The 24,040-nt window shown below is 39.2% G+C and overlaps 1 protein-coding gene across 12 annotated transcripts in view; it reads left to right on the plus strand.

Annotated features, from left to right (window-relative positions):
• Positions 1-24,040, plus strand: part of SGMS1 (sphingomyelin synthase 1) — a 262,876-nt gene that overhangs the window by 142,412 nt on the left and 96,424 nt on the right. For 8 of the 12 annotated variants that reach the window (XM_036336722.1, XM_036336724.1, XM_036336721.1 and 5 more), the window contains 2 exons: positions 6,731-6,770; positions 14,098-14,238. The gene's annotated coding sequence lies outside the window, so the exon portion shown is untranslated. Of the gene's footprint in view, positions 1-6,730; positions 6,771-9,561; positions 9,623-14,097; positions 14,239-24,040 lie in introns of all 12 variants that reach the window. The other 4 variants (XM_036336729.1, XM_036336725.1, XM_036336734.1 and 1 more) reach the window with 2 other exon arrangements.

Below are 24,040 nucleotides of genomic sequence, written 5' to 3' on the forward strand. Positions count from 1 at the left end.
TACTTGCCTCACTTGATATTATTGGTTGTTTGTAGTGTGCATTCATCTCCAGGGATCTGTTGCTGGAATTTGTTGGGATTAGTGGCGGTTCTATTGGAGTTTTCTTCTCATATAAATAGTCTCTTCCCCTCTTCTACTTCATTCTCTCTTTTTGCTCTTTTTCCCCCCTTCCTTTTTTCCAATTTCATTTTTGCACTCCTTTTTTATCTTTTTTATCTTTTTCTCTTCCTCCTTCCTTATCCCCTAATTCTCTTAACTCGGGTGGTCACCTTTATTTGGGGTTATTAATATCGTGAATACATTTGTGTTCAGTGTCTGGTACGTTGTGCCTTGTTGTGTTGTATTTTGGGCCTTTAAATCAACGCAGCAGATCCAAGCAACAGCAGCCTTCTGATCACCACATCCTCTGTCTGAGGAACAGCAGCTGTACGTGAAGCCTCCCCCCACCAGCCAGAAGAGCCACCACAGCTGTGAACAGCACCCACCAGAGGAGCTGCTGCCAACTGAGGAGCAGCTGCTACCACAACCGCTCGAGGAGCAACCACAGCCAGAGGAGCCACTGCTACCCAGGGAGCAGCCACTGAACGACTCAACATCTAGATATGTCGGTGAAATCAAACATGGGTAGACAAAGAAACGCCCAAAGGAAAGAAAAAGAGGACTCGCCATAAAAGCAGCTAAGTGATACAGAGGCATGCAACATGACAGAAAAAGAATTCAGAATAAGGGTCCTAGAGTGCATAAACCGGATGGAGGAAAAAATCAATAACATATGCAAGAAGCTAGAAGAAACAGATGAAAAAATCAACAACTTAAGTAAGACCCAAGAAGAAATGAAGAGTGATATAGCTGCAATAAAAAACACCATTGAAAGTATCCACAGTAGACTAGGAGAAGAGGAGGACCGAATTAGTGAATTAGAAGACAAGGAAGCAAAACACACCCAAACTGAACTGCAATTGGAGAAAAAAATTAAAAGACAGGAGGAGAGCCTAAGGGAGCTTTGGGACAACATGAAATGAAACAACCTACGAGTAATACGGGTGCCAGAACAACAGAAAGAGGAACAAGGATTAGAAAACCTATTCGAAGAAATACTATCAGAAAACTTCCCTGAGGTGGGGAAGAAAAAAGTCACACAAGCACAGAGAGTTCCAAACAAGGTGAACCTGAAAAGACCCACACCAAGACACATCATAGTTACCATGGAAAATGCTCGGGACAAAGAGAGAATCTTACAGGCTGCAAGAGAGAGACGGAAAGTTACATACAAGGGATCTCCCATTAATTATCAAATGATTTCTCAACAGAAACACATCAGGCCAGAAAAGAATGGACGGAAATTTACAAAGTGATGCAAAGCAAAGGACTGAATCCAAGAATACTCTATCCAGCAAGGCTATCATTCAAAATTGAAGGGGAAATAAGAAGCTTCACAGACTAAAAAAGGCTAAGGGAGTTTATCACCACCAAGCCAGCAATGCAAGAAATGCTAAAGGGACTGGTGTAAAAAGAAGAAATAAAAAAGCTCAAAAAGAAAACAGCCACACAAAAAAAGAAATGGCTACAAACAAGTACCTTTCAATAATAACTTTAAACGTAAACGGACTAAATGCTCCAACCAAAAGACATCGAGTGGCTGAATGGATAAAAAAACATGACCCATACATTTGCTGTCTACAAGAGACCCACCTCAGAAGAAGGGACTCACACAGACTGAAAGTGAAGGGATGGAAAAATATCTTTCAGGCAAATGGAAATGAAAAGAAAGCTGGGGTAGCAATACTTATATCGGACAAAATAGACCTCAAAGTGAAGGCCATAACAAGAGATAAGGAAGGCCACTTCATAATACTAAAGGGATCAATACAACAAGAAGATATAACCCTGATAAACATATATGCACCCAATGCAGGAGCACCCAAATACATAAAAAAAACTATTGGAAGATATCAAAGGAGAGATCGACAACAATACAATCATAGTAGGGGACTTTAATACACCACTGACATCACTGGATAAATTCTCTAGACAAACAATCAGCAAAGAAACAGCAATCCTAAATGACTCACTAGATCAGATGGACTTAATTGACATCTTCAGAACGCTTCACCCCAAAGCCACGGAATATACGTTCTACTCAAGTGCTCATAGGACACATTCAAAATTAGACCACATATTGGTTCACAAACAAAGTCTCCTCAAATTCAAGAAGATTGAAATCATACCAAGCATCTTCTCAGACCACGAAGGCATCATATTAGAAATACACTACAATAAAAACAACCCAAAATACTCAAACACTTGGAGGCTGAATAGCATGTTATTAAATATTGATTGGGTTACCAATGAGATCAAAGAAGAAATTAAAAACATCCTGGAAACTAATGACAATGAAAACACAACAATCCAAAACCTATGGGACACAATGAAAGCAGTCCTGAGAGGGAAGTTTATAGCTCTACAGGCCTATCTCAAAAAACAAGAAAAAATGGTAGTAAGTCATCTAACTCTACATCTCAAAGAATTAGAAAGAGAGCAACAGGAAAACCCCAGAGTGAGCAGAAGGAAGGAGATAATAAAGATTAGAGCAGAAATAAATGACATAGAGACCAAAAAAAAAAACAACAGAAAATCAATGAAACCAAGAGCTGGTTCTTTGAAAGGATAAACAAGATTGACAAACCTCTAGCCAAACTCACCAAGAAGCAAAGAGAGAGAACCCATATAAACAAAATCAGAAACGATAGAGGCGAAATAACAACAGACCCCACAGAAATACAAATGATTGTTAAAAAATACTATGGACAACTCTACTCCAACAAACTAGACAACCTGGAGGAAATGGACAAATTCCTAGAAAAATACAACATTCCAAAACTCAATCAGGAAGAATCTAAAAATCTCAACAGGCCAATAACTATGGAAGAAATTGAAGCAGTCATCAAAAAGCTTCCAGCAAACAAAAGCCCAGGACCAGACGGCTTCACAGGGGAATTTTACCAAACATTCAAGGAAGAACTGAAACCTATCCTCCTCAGACTACTACAAAAAATTCAAGAGGAAGGAACACTTCCAAGCTCATTCTATGAAGCCAGCATCACCCTAATACCAAAACCAGGTAAAGACAGCACAAAGAAAGAGAATTACAGGCCAATATCCCTCATGAACATAGATGCCAAAATCCTCAACAAAATCTTAGCAAGTCGGATCCAGCAGTACATCAGAAAGATCATACACCATGACCAAGTAGGATTTATCCCAGGGATGCAAGGATGGTACAATATCAGAAAATCAATGATTGTGATACATCACATAAACAAATTGAAAGAAAAAAAACACATAGTCATATCAATTGATGCAGAAAAAGCGTTTGACAAAATCCAACACCCATTTTTGATAAAAACTCTCCATAAGGTGGGAATAGAAGGATCATACCGCAACATAATAAAAGCCATATATGACAGGCCCACAGCCAACTTCATACTCAATGGACAAAAACTAACACCATTTCCCCTAAGAACAGGAACAAGACAGGGATGCCCACTCTCACCACTTCTGTTCAACATAGTACTGGAAGTATTAGCCATTGCATTTAGACAAGAAGAAGAAATAAAAGGCATCCAAATTGGAAAAGAGGAAGTAAATTGTCCTTATTTGCAGATGACATGATATTATACATACAAAACCCTAAAGACTCCATCAAAAAACTACTAGACTTAATACATGAATTTGGAGGATACAAAATTAACCCCAAGAAATCGAAGGCATTTCTATACACCAATAGTGAACTTTCAGAAAGAGAGACTAAAAAAACAATTCCATTTATCATCGCACCCAAAAAATTAAGCTACCTCGTAATAAACTTAACTAATGAGGTAAAAGACCTCTACTCAGAAAACTGCAGGACGTTGAAAAAAGAGGTAGAGGAAGACGTAAACAGATGGAAGAACATACTTTGTTCATGGATTGGTAGAATCAACATTATTAAAATGTCCATACCACCCACAGCAATCTCTAAATTCAACACACTTCCCATTAAAATACCAACGGCATATTTCACAGATCTATAACGAACTCTCCAAAAATTCATCTGGAATAAAAAACGACCCCAAATAGCTGCAGCAGTCCTGAGAAAGAACAAAGTAGGTGGGATCTCAATCCCAGATATCAAGCTGTATTACAAAGCCACTGTTCTCAAAACTGCCTGGGACTGGCACAAGACCAGACATATAGATCAATGGAATAGAATAGAGAGCCCAGAAATCGGCCCGAACCAATATGCTCAATTAATATTTGACAAAGGAGGCAAGAACATACAATGGAGTCAAGATAGTCTCTTCAATAAATGGTTTTGGGAAAAATCTGACAGATACATGCAAGAAAATGAAACTAGACCACCAACTTACACCATACACTAAAATAAACTCAAAATGGATAAAGGACTTAATTGTACGATGAGAAACCATAAAACTTCTAGAAGAATCCAAAGGCAACAAAATCTCAGACATATGCCGAAGCAATTTCTTCACTGATACAGCTCCTAGGGCACTTGAAACTAAAGAGAAAATGAACAAATGGAACTACATCAAAATAAAAAGCTTCTCACAGCAAAAGATACCATCAACAAAACAACAAGAAAGCCCACTGTGTGGGAAAACATATTTGCCAATGTCATATCTGATAAGGGCCTAATCTCCAAAATTTATAGGGAACTCATACAACTTAACAAAAGGAAGATAAACAATCCAATCAAAAAATGGGCAAAGGATCTAAATAGACAACTTTCAGAAGAGGACATTCAGAAAGCCAAGAGACATGAAAACATGCTCAAAGTCACTAATCATCCAAGAGATGCAAATCAAAACAACAATGAGGTAACATCTCACACCTGTCAGACTGGCTATCATCAACAAATCAACAAATGACAAGTGCTGGAGAGGATGTGGAGAAAAAGGAACACTGGTGCACTGCTGGTGGGAATGCAGACTGGTGCAGCCACTATGGAAGACAGTATGGAGTTTCCTCACAAAACTAAAAATGGAACTCCCATTTGACCCTGTGATCCCACTTCTAGGAATATATCCCAAGAAACCAGAAACACCAATCAGAAAGGATATATGCACCCCTATGTTCATAGCAGCACAATTCACCATAGCTAAGATCTGGAAACAGCCTAAGTGCCCATCAGTAGATGAATGGATTAGAAAACTGTGGTACATCTACACAATGGAATACTATGCTGCTGTAAAAAAGAAGGAACTCTTACCATTTGCAACAGCATGGATGGAACTGGAGAGCATTATGCTAAGTGAAATAAGCCAGTCAATGAAGGAAAAATACCACACGATCTCACTCATTCATGGATAATAAACACCATTATAAACTTATGAACAAAAATAGATACAGAGGCAGAGCTGCCTCAAACAGACTGTCAAACTGCAGTGGGAAGGCCGGGAAGGTTGGGGGGCAGATGGGGGGCATAAGAGATCAACCGAAGGACTTATATGCATGCATATAAGCATAACCAATGGACATAAGACACTAGGGGTTAGGGGAGGCCAGGGGATTGTCAAGGGCGGGGGAAAACGGAGACATATGTAATACCCTTTGTAATACTTTAAGCAATAAAAAAGAATAAAAATAAAGATAAATATATTAAAAAAATAAATAAAACATAACAGGAGGAGTTAAAGCTCAGGAAGAGAAAGAAACAAGTATTTCAAATTGTCAGTTATCTAAATCATCCAAGATCTCTAAAACAAAGGAGGTGGCCTGGTTTTTTATCTAGTCCTGTGGCCTGTGGCTGCAATGTGTTGATCTGAGATAGCCTCCCTTGAAGGGATGCCTCTCTGAAGTGGAGGCCTGGGCCAGGCCATCAAAGCTTAAATCTGACACTTGCTTTCCAAAAAGACAAGCCAGCTGCCAGGGATACACCACAATCACTCCTGTTTGTGGTGGTGCTGGTGTAAACACTCCTACTGTGTTGCCAGCCCTATAAAAGTACAGTGCACACAATTACAGTACAGTCCATATGGCCTAGGTTTTCTAAGTGCACCCTGTGACATTTGCAAGTGACGCATATCTCAGAACGTGTCCCTGTTGTTAAATGGCACATGACTCAATATTCACATACATGTTTTCAAAGGGTCATATTTCTTTTTTAGTTGAAGATGTCTTTCATGAAAGTAAATGAGGAAGCATTTCTAAGCCTTTAAGGTGATGTGGGTTAAAGTCTATGAGCTCTTGGGTCATACATGTATGTATGGTACATGGACTCTAGTTGTTCCACTTGTTCTTGTGTTCTGGTAAAAATGAAAATGTACACACGTTGCTATCCCTTTCACCGTATAGTTTTAATTCTTATAGTTTGAAAAATGTGCTTTCTTGCTTCTTTATCTTTCTCTATATTGTCAATTAGCAGTTGTTTACCTGAATGGATGAGAGATAATTCATAAGTACATGCTTTTAAAACTCATGTTATACTATTAGATGTACTTGCTGTGCAATTTTTTATTGGCGTTATAGGCACATGCTTGCTTCTGCTTTGGTTTGCCTTGTAAACCTTAGTCTGAATACCATGGCAGTCAGAAATTATCTGGGAAGTGGGAAAGATTACTTTTTGCAATGGATAGAGAACAAGAAGTGAAAAATAGCTGCCTTGGATTTTAGGGTTTTTTTTCTTATTACTTGAAGAAAGAACTTTAATTTACTTATTATTTTCTCCTAGATTGGAAAGAAGGCTAATGAAGAAAAGTAACACAATTCAGGTAAATGGATTTTAAATTTCTTTATGTACTCTTGATGCTTGGTTTATATTTCCCGTGTTTCCTACTGCAAAGAACTGAACAGTTTTTGTGGCCAACTTACAAGGAATGGTTTGGGGATATAGATGTAATAATCAAACATATTTATATGATTTAATTAATTACTTTTGTATGTGTATTTAATCACACATTTATATAGAACAGTATTAAAACTAATGCATTTTTCTACCTCAGAATAATTTTTTCTAACTCTTTATATACGTATTTGATGTTTTTATTATTTCTATGTAGATGAGCATTGAAGATCTCCACTGTGTGACAATTTGTAGATTTGCTTTGTTAAATCTTCCTTCTTTTCTTCCTTCCTTCCATTTATTCACTTATTTTATTTTGAGGTAATTGCATGCACACTGTTTAAAATTAAAATAATACTATTATAGCCATTCCCTGTTCGTTTTATACTCCCATTACTCCTTTGCCCAAAGATAGCACTTTTCAACTCTTAGTTATATTTCCTGGTGTTCGCTTACCTATTTCTAAACAATACAGTGTAGGCTTTAAGTGCCATTTATTGATTTCTGTTTAAATTTTAGACTGATATATTGATTCTCTGCTGAAGACTTACCTCTCATATACAGCCCTTTCCTCTCAGTACACACCTACTCTTACTGTCTCCCATTCTCTGGGTGCAGTCATGATACAGTCTGTGGTTAAATACATATTTAATGTTTACTTTATTATGACTATATTTTGTTCATGACCGAACTTTGCGATACTTATGTTGAACCGACTCAGGCCATTCTGCTTCACAGTTCGTTGTATATTAGCTGTTTCATTTTTCTGGAAAATTTTTGACTCTTTTTTCTTTAGCCCCATGTATGGTTTTTTGATGCTTGCAGCAATCCTTTCAATTCAGAAACTCATGTTCTTCAATTTGCGAAATTTTCTTGTAATATTTAAAAATTAATTTTCATCTTATTCACTCTTTTCTGCAAGTCAGTCTGTTGTATATTTGGACCTACTGGCTCAACTCTTTAATTTTTTTTATGTCTTTTTCTTAGCTATTTTTCATCTCTGCATTTTTTGTGTAAGTGTATTGTTAATCCTCACCGGAGGATATTTTTCCATTGATGTTTAGGGAGAGTGGAAGAGAGAGGAAAGGCAGAGAGACATCAATGTGAGATAAATATTGATGTGAAAGAAACACATTGATTGGTTGCCTCTTGCACCCAGGGCCCAGGCCAGGGAGGAGCCTGCTACCAAGTACATACCCTTGACAGGAATCAAACCCCAGGACCCTTTGTTCCTCAGGCTGATGCTCTATCTACTGAGCTAAACTGGCAAGGGCCATCTCTTTGCATTTTTGTTCTAGTTTGTGAGAGGTTTTCTTAATTTCTGCTAGGATATCTGTAATTTCAAATGAATTTTTAAAATTTGTCTCTGAATACATTTTTTTTTTTTAAAAAAAAACACAGGACTGTTCTTAGAGTATTATTGCTATAAGCACAATTGTGGCCACATCTTTTTGGAACAGATTCAAATTATTTGCTTTACATGGCCAATAGAATGCTCCTAGATTTATACACCATTTTCTTTACCAACCATGTTAGCTTCCCTGGGCAATATTTTGCATAAATGACTAAAATGGAAGTAAAAAATAAAATAGGACTGTTTTTATTTCATGGGTGCAATATTTTCTCGTTTGCTTTGAGAATCTGAATTGAATTATTTTGCTGTCTTCTTGTGCTCTTCGCACTTTTTCCTTTGTGTTTACTCTTCCTATCAGCTTGTTTTGGTCCCTGATTTTAATGGTAGGAGATTTCTCAAATGAATGGTGAAGCTTTAGTTTTCTGTTAGAAATTTGTTATCTAGTGGGCTTCACTGGAAGGTTTTTGTGCAGGGACCTGGCCATTTGAATTGGTGACTCCTAGACCTCAGAATCTGCAGGTCTTTTTTCCTTAGATCTTTCAGTTTCTCCAAAAGGCTAAAAGCCTGCCTATGGGGATTTGGTGGTGGTGGCGGGGCGGGGGTGGGGGGATGGAATGGGGGTGGGAGGGAACAGAAGAGGGAGAGGAGCCAGAAGTCTCATCATCCGAGCCTGCAAATGCTGAGATCTTAATGACTCCCTTTCAGCCTTATCTGACATCTCTGAATCTGAAGTATTGCTGTATCATTTTCTCCAGAGAGTAAACTGCCTCCTGTTATGGGAGTAGGGATGGCTTATCTGGCTCTACAAGATGGGGAGAAGATTGAGTTCTAACTGCCCCCCCCCCCTTTTATTGTTTAAAACAATACAAATGTATTATCTTGCTGTTCTATAGGTCAAAAGTCTGACACGGGTCTCAGTGGGCTAAAACCAGGGTGTCAGCAGGGCTACATTCCTTTCTAGAGGGGCTAGAGGAGAGAGATCCTCCCCTTGATTTGCCCAGTGCCTAGAGGCTGGCTGCACTCTTTGCCTCTCAGTCCCCTTCCTCCCTTTTAGAGGAACAATAGCAGGTCAACTGCATCTCATATTGCATTACTCTGACCTCATCTTCCGTCTCCTTTCACTTTTAAGGACTCTGTGATTACATTGGACCCACCTAGACAATCCAGGATAATCTCCCTATTTTTTTTATTGTGGTAAAACATACACACAATATAAAATAGACCATCTTAACCATTTTTAAGTGTATATAGCACAGTAGTGTTAACTACATTCAAATTGTGTGCAACAGATCGTTAGAACTTTTTCATCTTGCGAAACTGAAACTCTACACTCACTGAACAACTCTTCTTTCCCTCCTGCCCCCAGATTCTGTCAACCACCATTCGACTTGCTATTTCTAAGAGTTAGACTACTTCAGACACCTTATGTAAGTGGAATCTTAGAGTGTTTGTCCTTTTGTGACTAGCTTATTTTACTTAGCATAAGTTGCTTCTACCTCCTGGCTATTTTGAATAAAGCTGCACTGAACATAGGTGTGCAAATACCTCTTTGAGACCTTGCTTCCAGTTTTGGGTGTATACATCCAGAAGTGGAATTGCTAGATCTTAGGGTAGTTTTTTTTTTCTTTTTGAAGAACCTCCAGATTGTTTTCCACAGTAGCTGCATTTCCACCAATTGTACACAAGGGTTTCCTTTTCTTCACATCCTCACCAACACTTGTTATTTTCTCTGTTTTTTTTTGTTTGTTTGTTTTGTTTTGTCTTGTTTTTATAGTGGCCATCCTCATAGGTGTGAGGAGACACATTATTTGGGTTTGATTTTCTTTTCCCTGTTGATTAGTGATGTTTAGCATCCTTTCATATACTTCTTGACCATCTGTATATCTTCTTTGGAGAAATACCTATTCAAATTCTTTGCCCATTTTTTAAAAAAAATATATTTTATTGATTTTTTTACAGAGAGGAAGGGAGAGGGATAGAGAGTTAGAAACATCAATGAGAGAGAAACACCGATCAGCTGCCACCTGCACACCCCCTACTGGGGATGTGCCCGCAACCAAGGTACATGACCTTGACCGGAATTGAACCTGGGACTCTTCAGTCCACAGGCCGATGCTCTAGCCACTGAGCCAAACTGGTGAGGGCTCTTTGCCCATTTTTCAATTGGATTCCTTGTTTTTGGTGTTGCGTTGTAGGAATTCTTTATATATTCTGGATATTAACCCTTATTATATACTAGGGACCCGGTGCACGAAATTCGTGCACAGGGCAGGGGCTGTCTCTCAGCCCAGCCTGCCCCTTCTCACATACTGGGAGCCCTCAGGGGATGTCCTAGTGATGGCTTAGGCCCGGTCCCTGCTCCCCTTGGGGATAGGGCCTAAGCTGCAGTCTGACCTCCCTTTGTGGGAGGTGACCGGACTGATCAGGGGAAGGCACCAGCCCCATCACCCTGCTGCTGCAGCCACTGCCAGTCACTACAGCCAGCAAGGTTTTTTCATCAACATGGACTCCAGTCCCTTCACCATGAAAAAAATGACAACTCTCTTTAGGCATTTTCAAGATGTGTCTTTCTTATAATAATAATTTCTTTATTATTTTTTTTTATCCTCACCTGAAGATATGCTTCCATTGATTTTTAGAGAATGTGGAAGAGAAAGGGAAAGACAGAGAGAAACATCAAAATGAGAGGAACACTTAGATTGGTTGCCTCCTGCATGAGCCCTGACCTGGGCCCCGGCCAGGGAGGAGCCTGCAACCTAGGTACATGCCCTTGGTCAGAATTGAACTCAGACCCTGCCATCGGCAGGCCAAGGCATTATCCACTGAGCCAAACCAGCTAGGGCAGGATATGACATTTCTTAGCCCTCCAGCAGGGGACCTTTGTTTTTTTTTTCCCAGGAGTGTGATGAAAAACCCTAGATCACCTTTTTGGATTCTTATTACCCAAGTTACTAAGAATATAACCAGTGGCATACAGGGAGCTTAGCCAATGAGCAGTCAGAAAAGGTGTTTCCTCTGTAGTTCACACCAATTGCTGGCTTGACCCCCCCCCCCAGCCCAGGCCTGACGCCTCTGGCCCAGGGGACCCCCCATCTCCCTCTGATCACTGGCTCCACCCTTGCCCAGGCCAGACGCCTTGGTCAGAGGTGTCGACCCCCATCACCCTCCAATCGCCAAATCGGCCCCTTGTCCAGGCCTGAGCAGGGGACCCCCATTTCCCCCTCATCACTGGCTCCGCCCCCCGCCCAGGCCTGATGCCTCTCACCCAGGTGTCAGGCCTGGGCAGGGGACCCCTAGACCCCTCCGATTACTGGCTCTGCCCCCCGCCCAGGCCTGACACCTCAGCCAGAGGTGTTGACCTCCATCATCCCATCCCCGGATCAGCCCCTTGCCCAGGCTTGATGCCTCTGCCAGAGGCATCAGGCCTGGGCAGGGGATCCCCATTTCCCCCCGATCACTGGCTTCTGGGGCTTCAGGGTTCCGCCTCCTGCCCAGGATGGTGGCTTGCGCTGGCGGCTGCACTGTCCCGCCCTGCCTACAGTGTGCAAATTAGCTGCCATCTTTGTTGGTGGTTAATTTGCATATCACGCTGATTAGCCAATGGGAGGCATAGCGAAGGTACATCAATTACCATGTTTGTCTATTATTAGATAGGATATATAGTTTGAAAATATTTTCTCCCAATTTTTAGGTTGCCTTGTCACTCTGATTATTTCTTTGGCTGTGCTGAAGTTTTTCAGTTTGATGTAGTCCCATTTGTCTCTGTTTGCTTTTGTTCCCTGCTCTTTTGGTGTTATATCCAAGAAATCATTGCCAATTCTCATGTCAGCTTGGCCCCTTTGTTTTATTCTAGGAGTTTTATAGTTTCAGGTCTTTAATCCATTTTGAATTAATTTTTGTGTATGGTGTAAGGTCAGGGTCTGTTTTTTATACAAACTTTCAACCAGTCCCCCTCTCTTCTCAGCTCTGGATCCTCTCCTTCCAGGCACCAGGAGCTCCGTTTCTGGAGCTTTTCCTCAGCTGGCTTTTGTTTGCTTCTCAGGCAGTGAGCTTCCAGCCTGCTTTGCTCACCTCAGCTCAGTAGTCATCTCTGCTTTCAGCTTCCAAAATGCCATTATTGTCTGTTGTCTGCTCTAAAATACTTTTCTGCTTTTTTTGTCCTTCTGGATTTTTAAAAAGCCCTATTCCATTGGCTACCTACAATCCTCAAATCCATTTAAATTATATTTAAAAGGCTTTTAAAAATGTTATCTCATATTTTCTATTGTTAGGTCCTACCTCCAAAAATAATTGTTCAGTCTATCCCTTTGCTTCCTTTAGTTAACCAGTTTCTGTCAAGTGACATATGTTACTTTCCCAAACATCATTTCATTATTCAAAATAAACTGAGATTTTTGTTTTTAATATGAGACTTAGTGACACTCTGTTTCCTGAGATACTGTTTTGGAGGGAGCCCCTTGCTGTATCTTTAGGTGTATACACTATGTGTCGGGATTATCAGATGGTGTCCTTTTTTCTAAATCCATTTTACTCTTAAGCTGTAATTGAATACTTGTAAATTAATAAAATGTCAAGAGAGTCCTATGTTCTTTTTAGTTACTTGTGATAGTGGCTTTCTTTGTGATTGTATTGATTATTTATAGCAGGGGTGGGAACCTTTTTCTGTCACTGGCCATTTGGGTATTTATAATATCATTCACGGGCCATAGAAAATTATCAACTTAAAAATTAACCTGTTATAGTTGGTTAAACTTTTAATTAACTCACCCCTAATGCGTTGGAGGGCCAGACCAAATGATTTTGTGGGCCTTATTCAGCCAGCTGGCCAGACGCTTCCCACCGCTAATCTACAGTGTAATACTATTTCTGACCAATAGGATAGAGAATTATTAAATGAGGGGTTACTAGGTCCTTGGGGACTATCAAGAATGATTTTTTGTTTGTTCGTTTGTTTTGTTTTGTTTTGTTTTGTTGTTGTTCCAAGAATCATTTTCTCTTAGGACTGTTAGTTGGCTCAAGATATCAGGTATTCAGTTTGGCACATGGAAGTCCCTACGATTTTTATCCTGGGGTCTAGGGATAGGCTTCAAAGAGTTCAAGATCCTCCTGAATTGGAGTGGTAGTAGAATAGGCTTAGCATTTGTTAGGTACTCGGTGAGGCATGGCTTATATGAACAGGATCGAGAACTCACCTCTAATAGATTATTTTAGAGTCAAAAATAGAATGTTACTGTCTAAATTAAACATGATAAAAAATAAAATGCTACCTTGCTAGCTACTATTGGATTCCACATTCTTTCACATGTAAGTACAAGTAACTATAAGTGAGGGACTAAATGAACAATTACCTCTTTATTCTTTGCCACATACAAAATATTATCTCTAGCTTCCTGGTTATGCAACATGTAACTATAAAAGGTATCATTAATGAGGATACTATTTGGGTCTTAGAGAAATGACCATCTTTTTTGTCAACTTGTAAAGAAGGTATCTTAGTAGTTACCCTTGGTTTTCATATTGAAGATGCTGTACTTAATTTGTGAAAATCAGTTACTTGTTAACAATTAGTAGGTAAATATATAAAACAAGCACCTCTGTGATAGAGGGTTATGGACTTTAGTTTTTAATTAAGAAAAGGTGGGGTAAGATTTATGTTATGTATATTTTAGAACAACAAAAAATCGGGAGGGCGGGAGGGAGGAAGGAAGGGAGGGAGGAAGGAAAGAAGGAAGGAAGACACATGGGGGTGGGAGGTGGGGAAGGTCAATTGAGAATTTTTTGTTTCCAATCTAATACTTTAATGTATTGTGAGATCTACTGGATTTATAAGGTCTCTTTCAGCTTTAGAATTTTATGATTCCATTTTTGAAGTGGTTAAGCTTAAATTGCTCTTTTCTTCTAGGTACACCATTGAGTTCTTTGGAAGGCACAAAAGTTTCTGGTTGGAAAGCTTATGAAATAGACAAGACCCTGCCTCAGGAAGTGTACATGAGAATAATTTTAAAGGAAACTATCGATAAATGCAGAACAGTAGCTGTTGGAGGTATGTAATAACTTAGAGCTTGGATTGAATGTAGTGTGACCCACTCTGCTGTACTAAGTCAAGTCCAACCTTTCTCTGGGCATTACCCCACCCTGTGGTCTCAAATACACTAGTGGCTATTGTTCTCTCAACTTGACTGTGTAGTGAGATGTGACTCTTAACGCTTACTTGAGCAGCTCTGACTCAGCCCGTTTTGAGTCCTTCCTATGCCTGAAAGACAATAAAGGTGATACAGGCAACATTGGACTCTGAGCAGATGAAGTGATAACAGGTTTCTGGCCAGGACCTCACTGTCTTCTTTTCTGGGAATGGGTAGTCCGTATCAAAGCTCAGCGAATGCATGCCCGCTGTTATTCTGAAATCAGCTGTTATTTATTGGCTTTACTCTTACCTTGGTGGATGTCAAGGTGTATCTGGTTGGGTGCTTGCTGTATTGGCTTGACTGATTTCCTATTAGTCATAAGCTTTGACCTGTTTGTCTCCTTGACCCCTTCACCCCACTCCCCCACGTGTCAGTTAAAATCCTGATTTCTGGGCCTCATCACCCGGAAATTCTGTTTCTTTGTTATGGGGTGGGGCCACAACATTAGTAACAAAGAAACAGAATTTCCGGAGGATGAGGCCCAGAAATGAGGATTTTAAAAAGATTCCCAGGTGATTCTAATGTGCAGCCAAGGTTGAGAACCACTGGTTACATGGTTACTTCATTTTCTTACTTTATAGCCTTTAATTTTTTTTTTAAATCCTCAACTGAGGATATATTTCTATTGATTTTTTAGAGAGAGAGGAAGAATGAGAGTGAGAGAGAAACATAGATTGGTTGCCTCCTGTATGCACCCTTACCGTGGATCAAACCTGCAACCTGTTGGTGTACAACCTTTTAGTGTACGGATGATGTTCAATGAACTGTGCCACCTGGTCAGGGCTAGCCTTTAATTTTTATCTCCTCAATAACTTATATCATCAAGGTCATGGTCACCCATTATTTCATATGCTGTGACCTTCAGTGGATGTCTGGCTTTTGATGCACTGGCTCTTTTTTTATGAAACAGTTACTGTTTCATAATTATACTGAGAGTATATTATTGGTATGAGACCTTATTAAAATATGCCCTTTTTTAAAACATATTTCTATGTGTGTATACATATATATACACACACATCTCTTTACTATTTTGGCAACATTTTAAAGTCCGAAATGATTTCAAAATAAACACAAAAATTCACACACAAAAACTAAATTGATTTGACTTCAATGACTTGGTTAATTAATTACTTGCCTAATATTTGACTAAGTCATATAATTTTACCCTTCTAACTAAGATTTGATTTCTGAATAACTCCCTCATTATGAGGAGGTTATTTGTTATATTTTTTATTATGTGCTATCTGCTATGGGTCCATATGATGATGTCCTGAGAGATTCTGATGTACTTTGGTCCTTTAATTCAGTGTTATTTCATTTGATTCTGAATTAGTGGGATATAGTGAAAAGAGTTGCAATAAGTAGAGTATGCCAGTGATGCAAAAAGAAATCAGACTCAAGAAGAAGTATGTAACATGTACCTGTGCCAATCAGTAACTTAAATGAATCACATACTGTTGTCAACTTTTTTCTGTTGTTTCCTGAGAATCCCATGTTAGATTAGTTTTGCAGAGGAGGACCTGCTCTCCTATCTGGGCTACTGATTTACCCCACAGAGCCCTTCCTGTCCCATCCCTCAGTCTGCATTGCTATATTAGAACACAGTTTCCTGGCAACAGCAATATATCTGGCATGACTTAAACTAATGGACAGTTTTTTTAGCATATTTGATGATGCTAAGCAAGTGGAATAAATGTCAATATAGATTGGTAGATGAAGATTTTGAAAATTTGTAGTGTATTTAGTGCATGGAAGGGACCAGAAACATAATATGGTAAGTATGCTGGCTGGATTAATGGCACAGTTTGTCAGCTGAACACTTACATAAGACCATATTATGATTAGAAAAATTTTTAAATTAATATTTGAAGGGCTTGGGGTTTATTTATTAGGATTTTTTTTGAGTAGCTGTGTTTGGAAATTTTAATTTTGTAAACTATGTTAGCATAACATAGCTGCACAGTTAGCCTTGAAAATGGCTGTTTGTTTGTAAAATATTGTGCTGTTTACTTTGACTTGGCATTGGTGGGAATAGTTTCTAAGGAAAATAGTTTGTAACCCATGTTATAAATAATTTTCAGGTTTTTAAATTATTTATTTCAAAGCATTCACTCTTTATTATTTTGGGCTCAGAATTTGAGAATAGACTTTCCCTAGTATTTTCTTTTTATCATCACAGTTGTACTTTTCATGCAGTGAGTGCATTTCTGAAACTAATACCTATGATATTTTTAATAAATTGAATAAATTTAGGTTGACAAAGAAAGTTCACTAATTTTAAAAGATCCTTAATAAATCCTTTATAGTGAAGATCTGTGGGAGTGATAGGGGCTGGGAGGAGGGGGCAAAGAGGGGCGGATGGGAGATATCTGTAATACTATCAACAATAAAAAATATTTTTAAAAAAGAAATCCTTTAGTAAAATGAAGAAAGCTTCCTTAATTTTGATAAGTCTTTTTCTCTGTTTTATTCAGGGGTTTTTAATATTGGGCAGTCTTTTGATAATTACTTTATATTGCTTCACTTAATAGTGTTTTTAGATTCATACTTGTGGTTAACATGTATCAATAGATTGTTTATGTTGCTGAGTAGTATTCCATTGTATGAATTCATCTATTTACCTATTGATGGACATTTGAGTGGGTTATAATTTTTGTCTATTATGAATATAACTTCTGTGAACATTATTGTACAAGTCTCTTTGTGGAGTATGTTTTCATTTATTTTAGACTAGAGGCCCAGTGCATGGAATTCGTGCACAGGTAGGGTCCCTAGTGGGACCAGCTGGGGGGAGGGGCCGCAGGTGGTTGGTTGGCCGGCCCTGCCGCCTGGTCAAACTCCCAGTCAAGGGGACAAGTTGCATATTAGGCTTTTATTATATAGGAGGTACACTTAGAAGTGTATCACTAAAGGGGTTATATAATTAAACATGCTCATCAGCAATGTATGCCTTGCTCCAATATGCTCCAACCATTTGACAACAATTGCTATTGTCAGTCTTTTCACTATCAGCATTCTAGTGGGTGTAATGTGGTGTCTTGTGGCTGCCTGTGATTTCCTTGATGATAATGGTGTTGGACATTTTTTTCATGTATGTACTTATTGGCTTTTCTTATAAAGTATCTAGCTAAGTCTTTTGCTGTTTTAAAAATTGGGCTGTGTGACTTTTTTATTCTTGACTTTTTATGCTTTTTAATTCTTGAACTATAGTACATAGTTCTTTATGTATTCTAGAAAGAAGTCCTTTGTCAGATATATGTGTTATGAATATTTTGCAGTTGGTGGTTACCTTTTTATTTTCTTAACTGTATCTTTAAAAGGCAGAAGTTTTTATTTTGATGAAGTCTGATTTATTAGTTTTTTCCTCTTATTCATATGCTTTGCCTACTTCATGGTCACAAAGACATTCTATAATTTTCCTGCTTTATAGTTTTAGTTTTTATGGTTAGTTCTCTGTGAGATCAGGATTTATTCTTCTTTCCATATGGATATCTATTTGTTCCTGCCCAATTTGTTGAAAAAGACTATCCTTATTCCCACTGAATTATTTTGGCACCTTGGTAAAAAATCATCAGTTGATCATATATGCTTATGTCTGTTTCTGGTCTCTGTTCTGCTTCATTGTTCTATTCATGTGCCCTTAACACCAGTACTGCATTTTGTTGAGGATTTTTGCATAGATGTGTTCTAAGTGATATAGGTCTGTAGTGTTCTTCTATTGTCCTTGTCTGTTGTTGTTTTTTTTGTTTGTTTGTTTTTTTTTTGTTTTTTTTTACATTCTTTGTTGTTTAAAGTATTACATAAGTCTCCTTTTCCCCCCATTCACCTCTCCCCGGCTGCCCCCACTCCCCAGCACATGCCCTCACTCCCCTATTGTCTGTATCCATTGGTTATGCTCATATGCATGCATACAAGTCCTTTGGTTGATCTCTTACCCCCTCACCCCCCATCTTCCCTTATAGGTTGGGCAGTCTGTTTGATGCTTCTATGTTTGTCTGGTTTTTGTATTGAGTTCATGTTGGTGTATTCTGTTCGATCTGTTTATCTATCTGTGTCTTTGTATTTAAAATGCATCTGTTGTAGGTAGTATGTGGTTTGGTACTGCTTTTTTATGTATTCTGAGTCTCTGCCTTTTAATTGCAATGTTTAGTCTATTTACTATAATTATTGATATGGTCAATGTTTAGTCTGTTAACTATAAGTATTGATATGGTTAGTTTTACCATTTTATTGTTTCCTAAATGTCCCATCCTTGAAGCACTTTTGAATCTTTTATCTTCTTTTCTCCCTTCTCTTCGTTTAATTGAATATATTTCAGTATCACATTTTAATTTCTGTGTCAAGTTTTCAATTATACCTCTTAACCACTTTGCATTATTGTTTTTGTAGTTTCTCTGCAAAATTCAATATTCATCCTTAATAGAAAGGTTTTTTTGAATTAATATTTTATTTCATCATATAAAAATATGAAACCTACAATATGGTTACAACTGACACTCCCCCCAACCATTGCACTGTTGTCTTCATGTATTTTATATCTGTATGTTACAAACTCTACAATACAGTATTATACTTTTAATGTAGCATATATAAAGTATGTGTGTATACGTATAGAATACTTGATAAAGTAGATCTAGTAACTGTATCTTAAAGAAATTAAGAGAAATCTTTCATGTTTACCTGCACATTTACTATTTCCAACATTCTTCATTCTTTTCTGTAGATTAAAACTTCCATCTGGTATTACTTCTTTCCAGCTTACAGAGCTTTCTTTAGCATTCATTGCAGTGTAGGTCTATTGGCAACAGATTCCATTTTCATTTGTATGAAGATTCTTTATTTTCCCTTTATTATTGAAATACTAGAGGCCCAGTGCACAAAAATTTGTGCACTGGGGGGAGGGGGGGTCCCTCAGCCCGGCCTGTGCCCTCTCACAGTCTGGGACCCCTTGGGAGATAACGCCCTGCTGGCTTAGGCCCGTTCCCGGGTGGCAGAGGGCAGGCCCAATCCCTAGGTGCAGCCCCTGGTCGGGCTCAGAGCAGGGCCGATTGGGGAGTTGGGGCGCCGCCCCCTGTCATGCACAGAGCAGGGCAGATTGGGAGGTTGCGATGCCACCCTCAGTCACGCTCAGGGTAGGGCTGATTGGGGGGTTGGGGCACCGCCCCTTGTCACACTCAAGGCAGGGTCGATGGGGAGGTTGCGGCGCCAACCCCTGTCACGCACAGAGCAGGGCCAATCAGGGGGTTGGGGCGCTGCCCCCTGTCACACACAGAGCAGGGCCCATCAGGGGGGTTGGGGAACTCCCCCATAACAGGCACAGAGCAGGGCTGATCAGGAGGTTGGGGCGCCTTCCCCTGTCACGAACAGAGCAGGGCGGATAGGGAGGTTGTGGCCCCGCCCCTTGTCACACACAGAGCCGCAGGGCGATCAGGGGGTTTTGGCGCTGCCCCCTATCACACTGATACCGGTGCCGGGAGGCCTCTCGGCTCCACTGAGCCCAGTGCTGGGAGGCATATTACCCTTTTACTATATAGGATAGAGGCCTGCTGTATGGGTGGGGCTGGCTGGTTTGCCCTGAAGGGTGTCCTGGCTCAGGGTGGGGGGTCCCCACTGGGGTGCCTGGCCAGCCTGGGTGAGGGGATGATGGCTGTTTGCAGCTGGTCACACACCCTTCAGGGTGGGGGTCCCCACTGGGGTGCCTGGCCAGTCTGGGTGAGGGGCTGAGGGCTGTTTTCAGGCTGGGACTGAAGCTCCCAACCGCTCCTTGTTTTCTTTCTTTTTTTTTTTTTATTCTGGGCCAGCTTTAGCTCTGGCTCCAGCTCTGAGGCTTCCGCTGCTGAAAGCAGGTTTCTGGTTTGTTTGGGTTCTATAATCGAAACACTGTATCAACTCCAGCTCTGAGATCCCTGTGGGCTGAAAGCAGGTTTCTGGGGTTTTGTTTAGCTTCTATATTTGTAACAATGTTTCTAAAACTGCAAGCTCAGAGGCCGGCAAGGCAGGCAGGGAAGGTTGGAGTCCTCCGTCACTGAAGCAAGCAAGCCTCATGTTAGCTGCCAGCTGCCTGTCTGCCGACCGCTATCTTGGCTGGCAGTTAATTTGCATATCTTACTGATTAGCCAATGGGAAGGGTAGCGGATGTATGCTAATTACCATGTTTCTCTTTTATTAGATAGGATGTATTTTTCTATATAGAGAATTCTGGGTTAACATTTTTCCCATCTATTCAGCTCTTTAAAGATGTTTATTTTCTCCTGGCCATCTGTTTTTGATGAGATGTCTGCCATCATTCTTCTTATTGTTCTTACAGTGTAATATACCTTTTGTTCCCTAGCTACTTCTAAGATTATTTTTGTTATTATCTTTGGTTGTCATGGTTAGGTGAAGTTTTCTTGTGGTTAACTGAGTTCCCGCCTTTGATGTATTACTATTTTTGTTCAGCTTTGGAAATGTCTAGGCTGTGTTTCTTTACATATGTTTTTCTGCCCCATTCTCTGTACTCTTTTTCAGCATGTAAATTAGAACACTGGATACTCCCCAAGAGGTCATTGAAGCTCTTTTTAAAAACATTCTTTTTCTCTCTGTGCTTCAGCCTGGATTCTTTATATTGACATACCTTGAAGTTCACCCATCCTTTTTCACTATTATGTCCAATCTGTTATTAATCTAATCTGTCCTTTAAAAAGATTTTATGTTGTAGTTTTCAGTTTTAGAATTTCCATTTGGTTTTTTCTTTTGTTTCTATTTCTCCTGAAATTTTGTTTCTTTACCCATTATATCTAGCTTTCTGTGTGGATTCTTTAATATATTTAGCATTTATATTTTAAAGTCTTCTAATTCTATTTTTTGGGTTATTTGTAGATGTTTCTTGGATTGCTTTGTCTTTGACTATGGTGTTATATTTTCCACTTGCCTTACATATCTCTGAATTTTTAATTGTATGCTGACATTGTGGATGCTACATTGTAAAGATTTGGGATTCTGTTATGTTCCCCGAGAGGAGAGTTGTGTTTTCTTCAGGCAAACAGATAAAATAATGGCACATCAGCCTGGATATTTTGTAGGCTCATTTTTATGCTTTGCAGTTTCCCTTTTGTCTATTATTTCCCAGGAAATACTGTTATTCTCTAGTCAAGATAAGTGGTCTTTATTTCTTAAGCCATGGTTTCAAAGGAAAGTCTGAGGCCTTTACCAGGCCCCCGAAACCTGGCATGTCTTGATTAAACTCCTCTGAGATGGGCAGCTGTTGGAATATAGCAGCTTTCTAAAAACTTTCACCTGTTGTCCTGTGCTGCCCCCCTTCCCCCCCCAACACACGTGTCCTTGGGTTTTATAGTTTTGAGTGTAGCCAACAAGTGTAGAATTTATTTGCAAATTTGGGAATTCACCCTCTATCACTTTCTCATTTGGGGGATTTTATGACTCATTTTGCAGCTACCGTGGCAGAACCCTTTTCTGACCAATAAGACTGTAGCTTGCTGCTTGAATTCCATCTGCCATGGCACAGACTTGGTCGTGCCCATGGATAAGCTGCATTGATGTAAATTGTCATCCACTGTGGTTCCTTCGTTTAAGGGCTGTGGATCGTCTACTTTCTGCCTGCTTTTGGTTGTTTTCTAGTGCCTTCAAAGTTGATTTTTATATTTGTTCACAGTTTATAATTGTTACTGCATGGAGGTCAACTCTGTCATCATGAAGACAATCTTTCTCCTTTTAAAAATATGTTCTTATTGATTTTTTTTAAGAGAGAGAGGAAGGGAGAGGGATAAAGAGATAGAAACATCAATGATGAGAATTATAAATCAGCTGCCTCCTGCAAACCCCACCCTGGGGATTGAGCCCACAACCCAGGCATGTGCCCTGACTGGAAATTGAACCATGACCTTCCAGTTTATAGGTCTGTGCTCAACCACTGAACCATGCTGGCCGGGCAAAGGCAATCTCTTACCTTATTTTCATTTGGAGTTTAAAAATATCTTCAAGCCATGTCTAATGGGTGAAATTATTATTACTGACGAATCAAGCATTATTTAAACACAAGCCAATACTTAGTATTTGTGAAAAGAAATATAAGATATTAAGGAACACTCTAAGATAGGAAAATTGGTAATCTCTCTAATTTAGGCACAGGTTGATGTTCAATAATCACATGAATTAAAGTTTAACATACTTAGCATATTTATTTAAAACTGCCAGTGTAAGCACTGGAAATAATTTTCAAGTAACCACTTCAGCATTCCTAATGCCTGGCTGCCAATTTCTGACCCATATAAATGACCTTTAAGAAAGGAGATCTCACTTTTGAAGTTTATTGTCTGCCCCTCATGCATTTTGGTTACTAAAATTGGCTAGATAAGTTAGTGCAGTTCTCATAGTCTAAAACCAGAGAGAAATTAGGCCAACCTAAAATATATCATGTTCCAGGTAAGTAAAAATGTAGTTAGAAACTGAAATTAGCATCCTCAGCATTGCGACTGTTTTGCTTCTGTCTGCGGATGCTCACCATGGTGAAGTGTACCGTCATTATGAGATCAGTAGGAAAGGGTGAACATTTAAGGAGGTCAGAAACAATTTTTTTTACTCTGTCAGCAGAGCTATGTTAAATAATAACAGCATTTCCCTGTTCTACATTTTCCCTGTATATAATGTTTCTTTTAAACAGCTTTGAAGTATTGCCTAATCAGCAAGGGATTTTTGTTTGAAATAAATTTTTTAAAAAGTCTTTACAAAAATATGTGGTCATTGTATGAAAAGAAGAATATACTATCAAAGAAAAAGGAAGAAAATGAAATGAACCCAAATCCCTCAAAGCGGTATAATCACTTTGGTAGGCATATATTCTTTTAGTTATTCTTCTTGTTTTAGTTTATAAAAATGGATCATACTATATGTATTTTATAATATGATTTTTCCCCACTTAGTTCAAGCAGTTCTATATGTGTGTGAGTGTTTGTGCTTTTACGTTTGTTGTATGTGTAAACAAAAGGAACTAGTGCAGATACTTGTTTTAAACCTATCCAGCTAAATATCTTAGAATATGCTGGGGCCAAGGATAATGAAAATTTTATCATTAACTGAAACCACATTTGCTTTGTTTAACTGTTGAGCATGAGAGAAACTTCTCTGTAGCTTCTACTTTACCAGACGTGGGAATAGGTGGCGTGCTTTGACTCTGTTTAAATGTAGGGGCAGTTTGCTTACAGGCACTTGGACATGATCTTCATCACGTCATACATGATATAGGTTGGAAAAGCTCCCAAGGTGCTCTGCAAAACCATGCTTTGCTAATCAGCTATATATTTAGTCACTCAGCTCAGAGTGTCATTTGAAACACCAAAGCCTTCTATTTAATCAAACTCTCATTGCTTTCCTTGCACTTGGCGTTGAACAAGGCAGCATTCCAAAATTTATGGTCTAGCCAGGAAGCAGCCGTTGAGCTAGGGAGGAATTATAGGTATCCTGAGAGTAATAAAGAAGCGCATGTCATGCGAGTGTATGGCAGGTGTCTTGACATCAAACATCTGGGATGTTTGAGGAAAGTTTCTTGGAGAAAAAGATGTTTAAATTGACACCTACATGAGGAGTAAGATTTTAGGTAGGAAAATGGGACAGAAAAAGTCAGGGGGAGGCACTGTCAGAGGCGGAAGCCAGCACTCATTC

The sequence above is a fragment of the Myotis myotis genome, unplaced genomic scaffold (genome assembly GCF_014108235.1).
Source record: "Myotis myotis isolate mMyoMyo1 unplaced genomic scaffold, mMyoMyo1.p scaffold_m19_p_15, whole genome shotgun sequence".
Lineage (NCBI taxonomy): Eukaryota > Metazoa > Chordata > Mammalia > Chiroptera > Vespertilionidae > Myotis > Myotis myotis.